The sequence below is a fragment of the Pseudonaja textilis genome, chromosome 4, assembly GCF_049901715.1.
Source record: "Pseudonaja textilis isolate UNSWEBS1 chromosome 4, rPseTex1.2, whole genome shotgun sequence".
NCBI lineage: Eukaryota > Metazoa > Chordata > Lepidosauria > Squamata > Elapidae > Pseudonaja > Pseudonaja textilis.
Window position 1 is genome coordinate 37,729,692 of NC_141993.1, and position 6,000 is coordinate 37,735,691.

The following is a 6,000-nucleotide window of genomic DNA, read 5'->3' on the forward strand; positions in this document are numbered from 1 at the left end:
AGGGCAGCAAATCAAATGAGTTATGAATGACACCCAAACAGACTCACAACTGATGCACCAGCTGAAGCTGTTGGTACATAAATGGCTGCAACCTCCAGCTGTTGCTTGAGCTATGAGCCCAGGGAATCCCTAAATCACAAACCAACTCTTACACAGGGAGCAATAGAAACTATGGAACTGTTGTTTAGATGCCCATGTATTTATTGACAATTAGCATTTAATCTGATCTCATTTCACCTTGTCAGATTCTCACAGCTTGCAGATACAAGTTAAAGATGTCCATGGGATCTCTTGCACAGTCTGAATGGAGATATATCATGAAATCTCATCACCAGCATTCTGGAGGAAGCCGTTCCTTTGTCATTTTCTTCACTTTCAGATTGCATCAAGCCCAGTTTTCCTTTGCATGGATTCATTGATATGATTCAGCTGTGATGTGGAAGCCAGGATAACCCAATATTCTAGATCAGGGCTGTCAAACTCCTGGCCCATGGTCCAGATGCTTCATGTGCTGGCAGAGGTGGTATTCACCAGGTTCTGTCCAGTTCTGGATAACCGGTAGCAGAATTTTTGAGTAGTTCGGAGTACCGGCAAATACCACCTCTGACTGGCCCCTCCCCCATCTATTCTCTGCCTCCCGAGTCCCAGCTGATCAGCTGGGTCTTCTTTTGTTGCCTTGCACAGGAGAACGGAGCTGGAAAGCAGGTTAGTTGGATGGGATGGGAATGGGGATTTTACAGTACCTTCCCTTGGAGTGGGGAGGGAATGGAGATTTTACAGTATCCTTCCCCTGCCACACCTACCAAGCCATGCCCGCAGAACCGGTAGTACATTTTTTGAATCCCACCACTGCATGCTGGCCATGCCCACGCCCAGTTTCGTGAAGGGAAAAATGTTATGATACATCATGTGACAACGACACCCCTGTTCTAGATAGAAAAACACCATGTGCAAGTAGTTGTGTGGAATGCATCCAATCTCCTTGCTTTCTGCTGCAACTTCCTTTTGCTTTATCTGGATCTGTTCCAGCACCTGCTCATTTCATGAACATTTCAATAGTCCACAATCTGATGGACTGTAAAATCTTATTCAGGTAGAATTCTAAGCAACATAAATGAAGATGTAATAGGGTGTTTTTTTTAAGTTCCTTTGATTTTAGTACATCAAGAGGTATAGCAACCTCTTCAAGAAACTCTGTTTTAATGTCAGCATTTTGTAATGACCCTAGTCATAAAAGCACCACTTTGTATGAGAAAGATATAATGTGCTTTTAAATTGCTAAGTGAAAGTACTTGTCTAGATAGTAAAAACATCAAATTGCCTGAACAAATCTGGATTTTTATGGGCAAAAATGTCTGTGTGTGTGTATGTGTGTGTGTGTATTTCTCTTTTCACTTCATAATTTTCTCTGGTCAGTGAAGCATTTTATGTTACTCTCCTTTACCAACTTTCTTCTAGCAAAATTTGGAAGGGTAAACTGCAGATGCCATCCTCTTCAGAAGCAAAGCTGTTACACCATCTAATGGGAAAAATGATGGAAGAAAAAGTTAAAGACAAATCCAACACAAAATAAGAACATATTTTCTGCATTGTTACAAAGATTGTTTCTTTCATAGAACAGAAAGTGGATGTTGGAGGAAAACCCTATATGTTTTTTTTTTAACCAAACTATAAAGCAATTCTGTGGACAAAGCTGTTTATTGAACTTTGTAATTAATCACCTTAGTGTTATTTTTTAAAAATTAAAAAACTAAAATAGTTTTTTAAAAGCTGTTTCTGCATCCATGTGTGTATATGTATATGTATATTTGTTTTCGTAGATTTTCACAGGTACAGGTATGCAGGACTTGATGTGTTCAGGTCTTTTCCCATGTAAGATTGAGGGTATCTTGGCGATGTATCTTGGCCATCTTCAGACTGGTGCTTTCGGCTTCATGCTTGTGCAAGCAAAGCGTGATCGAAGCTGCCATATCTCTATAAATACTGGTGGGGAGGTTGGCTGTGTTGTTATTTCTTGATTGGTTGATGGAGTTGATGTTTGCAGATTGGTTGGCTTTTTCGTAAGAACATGTGTAGCTGAGGTATTGGCTGTGTGTCTATCAGCCTCCTGTGTTGTAATGACCTGGGAAATGGGTTGTGTGATGACCTCTGAGTTCTATTGTGACATCCTGGGTCTTGTGCTGTAATCTCCTGGATCATTGGCTGTGTTGTAACATACTGAGGTTTTCTGGTGTGACCTCCTAAATTTTGTGATGTGATAACCAAAACCCGGAACGTCACATCACAGCAACCCGCTCAGGATATCACATCACAAAACTCAGGAGGTTACACCACAAAACCTCAGGATGTTACAACACAGCCAATGACTCAGGAAATTACAGCACAAGACCCAGGATGTCACAACAATACAACCCAGAAGGTCATCACACAACCCATTACCCAGGTCAATACAACACAGGAGGCTGATAGACACACAGTCAATACCTCAGCTACACATGTTCTTACGAAAAAGCCATCTGTTCATCTTCCATAGGTCTGTTCATCTCAACACACTGTGACATAATGGAGACCTAGAAGATGAACAGACCTATGGAACAGCTGTCCTGCCCTACATAAGAGGTACTACAGACAAAATCAGTAAGATACTACACAGGCATCACATCAAGATTGCCTTCAAAACAGACAGAAAAATAGCAGCCATCCTAAGAAACCCCAAAGATAAAATTGACCTTGGAAACCAAGGCATATATGAAGTCCCCTATGCATCATGCCCTGCCACATACATTGGACAGACCAATAGAAGAATAAGTACCTGCCTGGATGAACACAAAAATGCAGTAAAAAAGCCATAACATACTTCCTCACTAGTTCAACACATGAAAGCAACAGGTTATAGCATCAACTTCAATGACACCCAAACCATAGCCACTATAGAAAACCCCAGCTACAGAATTATCAGAGAAGCCATAGAGATTGAAAAAAGACCTGAAAGCATGAATAGAAGAGATGATTCTTTTTTTTTTAATAGATTTTATTGAATTTACAATTTAAAAACACATCAACGGTACATTTACAAAATAGAAAGAAAACGACTGGGGGGAAAGAAAGAAAACCCCCAGCCTAACACACCAGATAAGGGCCAGTTGGGGGGAAGAGAAAAGATATAGAGGGAGAGAGGGGAAGGGAAGGGGAGGGAGAATAGGGTAGAAAGTACAATTAAAAACGAACGATATCTTTTTGTGACAGTCTGTAAGGATCATTTCTCTTCGTCATATTCAATCTACTCCTCTTTTCCATTATGTTTAAGTTACTCTATATCATTTACATAATTTGTCTCTGTGTAAGCCAATTATACCATGAGTCCCAGTTGTCGTAAAATGTTGAGGACTCTTTGTTTTTTAATGCTATAGTTAGTTTACCCATTTCAGCACACTCACAAATTTTCTGAATAACCATTTGCTCTGAAGGTGTATGAGGTGATTTCCAACATTGAGCTCAGGGAATAGAAGAGATGATTCAACCAGAATGTCAATTATTTGGAAGCCTGCACTCACAAACAAAAAAATCTCCACATCACAAGCCTGGCAAACACCTGGGCACAAACAGATCCCCCCTGATACCTCCAGCTCAAACACACCCCAACCAGGCACACAGATGAAACCTAGCTTCCTAATAAATGACAGCCATCCATTTACTCGGAGCCAAACTGCACTAAAAGCCTCCAATACAGGAAACACAATGTTGCCAGCCAATCAAGACAAAAAAAAGCCACAAAACAGACAAGATATTAGAAACACCAATCAAGTATAGCACAGCAAACTCCAGGACCAAAAAACACAGAACAAGACTCCCAACCAATCAGGATGAAGAAATAAACATTCTGGCACAGCATAGGCTAGCACCAAATTTAAAACAGAAATGGCTGTGAAAGTCTGACTCACAGACAAACACAATACACAAGCTTGATGATGGCAGATGAGATTCCGCCGAAATGTTGCTACAGCTTTAAAAGCACAAGTATAATGACGTGGGAAAATACCCAAGCAAAGCTGAATACCATACATGTAAGTACCCACAAAACTTAAGAATATATATATATATATATATATATATATATATATATATATATATATATATATATATATGTATGTATATGTATAGTATGTGTGTGTATGTATATATATATATATATATATATATATATATATATATATATATATATATATATATATATATAAAAATACACACACACACACACACAAACACATATATATATATATATGTTGTGACTCAGAGATTTGAACCTGCTCTGTCAGAAGACATAGGCTTGAGTGATGAGGAAGATCTGGCATTAAGGTTTGAGCCTGCCTTGTTGAGTGACATAAATGGGAGTCAGGAGGAAGAGGAGGACTTGGCATTGGGGTTTGAACCTGCTTTTCTGGAGGTTTCGGAATCCTCATCCTCTCCAGGACCTTCCTCATTAGTTATGCCTCAGGTGTCGGCAGATAAGCAGGAGAACATGCCGGAGTCCTTGGATGAAGATCAAACTGAAGATTGTTGGTTTGATGCAAGGTACAGACGTAAGCAGAAACGTCAAGCACAAACTGGAAGGAGACGTCGAATCAGGGACTGAGGAAAGAGACTGACACGCCCCCTAAGGAGGCATGTTAGCTCTGAATCCCCGTTCGGGTCAAATTTGTTAATTTGCACCTGCAGTTTGGATAAAGTAATTCTGTTTGCCATTCGTCTCTGATTTATAGTTCTGCTCGTTATCAGAATTTGCAGACAGCTTCTGGGAAAACTGCCAATGACGAATTCAGCCAAAGGAAAGTTAACTCTGTTGTTCCTGATATTGTCTGTTCGTGTGTTGCCGATTTTTACAAACCACCTACTGACAATGGCTTATTGGTGTTACCTAGACAGGAAAAAGATGTCTGAAAGCATACAATTATGCTCAAAGAACACCAAGGACTCTACAGTTCAACCTTGAGCTATATTTGTATATACACTCTTCTCCTGAAATGATCCATTATCCAGGAAAGCATTTCATTACCAAATCAATAATTCTATTGCACAATATTGCTCTCAAAGAAGACAACCTGAATTTGAGATAATTCCTTCAAAAAGGGAGAGAGGGAGGAGAGAAGAAAACACAACAATTGAGAAAATACTTGTGGGATATGCTGTTCCTTCATTCACACACACACACACACACACACACACACACACATTGTTATTAAATTTATCACATACACAAACAGAGAGAGTCAGTTTAGTGTAGTAATTAAGATCCTGGTCTAGAAACAAGAGACCATAACTCCTAGTGCTGCTTATGGCATGAAAGCTGACTGGGTGACTTTGGGCCAGTCACTCTCTCAGCTCAAGTCACTTCACTGAGTTGTTGTGGAAAATAGGAAGAGGAGAAAAGTGTGTTAGGTATGTTTGCTATCTTATTAAAAAACTAAGGTGGGATAAAAATCTAATAAATCAACAGGTTGCTGGAGTAAAAGAAATTAATTGTTGATATAATAAATAAACAACTAATAAATTAGTTGTTACTAGTTTCAGCTTATTTCAAAGCATCCTATTTATTAATTAAAGTAATGTATTTATTGGTATAGCCTGGTATTCCATCATGTCAGGTATAAATCCATTCAAAGAACCCTAATTGAATTGAATTTTCTATTCAGCCTTTACGTTAAGATTCTAGATACTACAAAGTCTTCAAGTACCCTCTGGAAGACCAGATTGGCAAATGGCACAAATATTATGATTCTTGGAATACCAGAATGCTTAAATATAGCTTTAAATTTAACAATTATACTTCTTTCTGTTTTATCATAAAGATACAAGATATCAGTGGATTTGGAAAAATCCTCAGTTGCAAACTGAAAATAAGCCAAAGGATTTTCAAAAAAAGAAAATCTATGCCAAATATTTCCTATGGGAATGCTGGCAGATCTTATGATTTAATAGGGTTTTTTTGTTGTTATTTCTAGT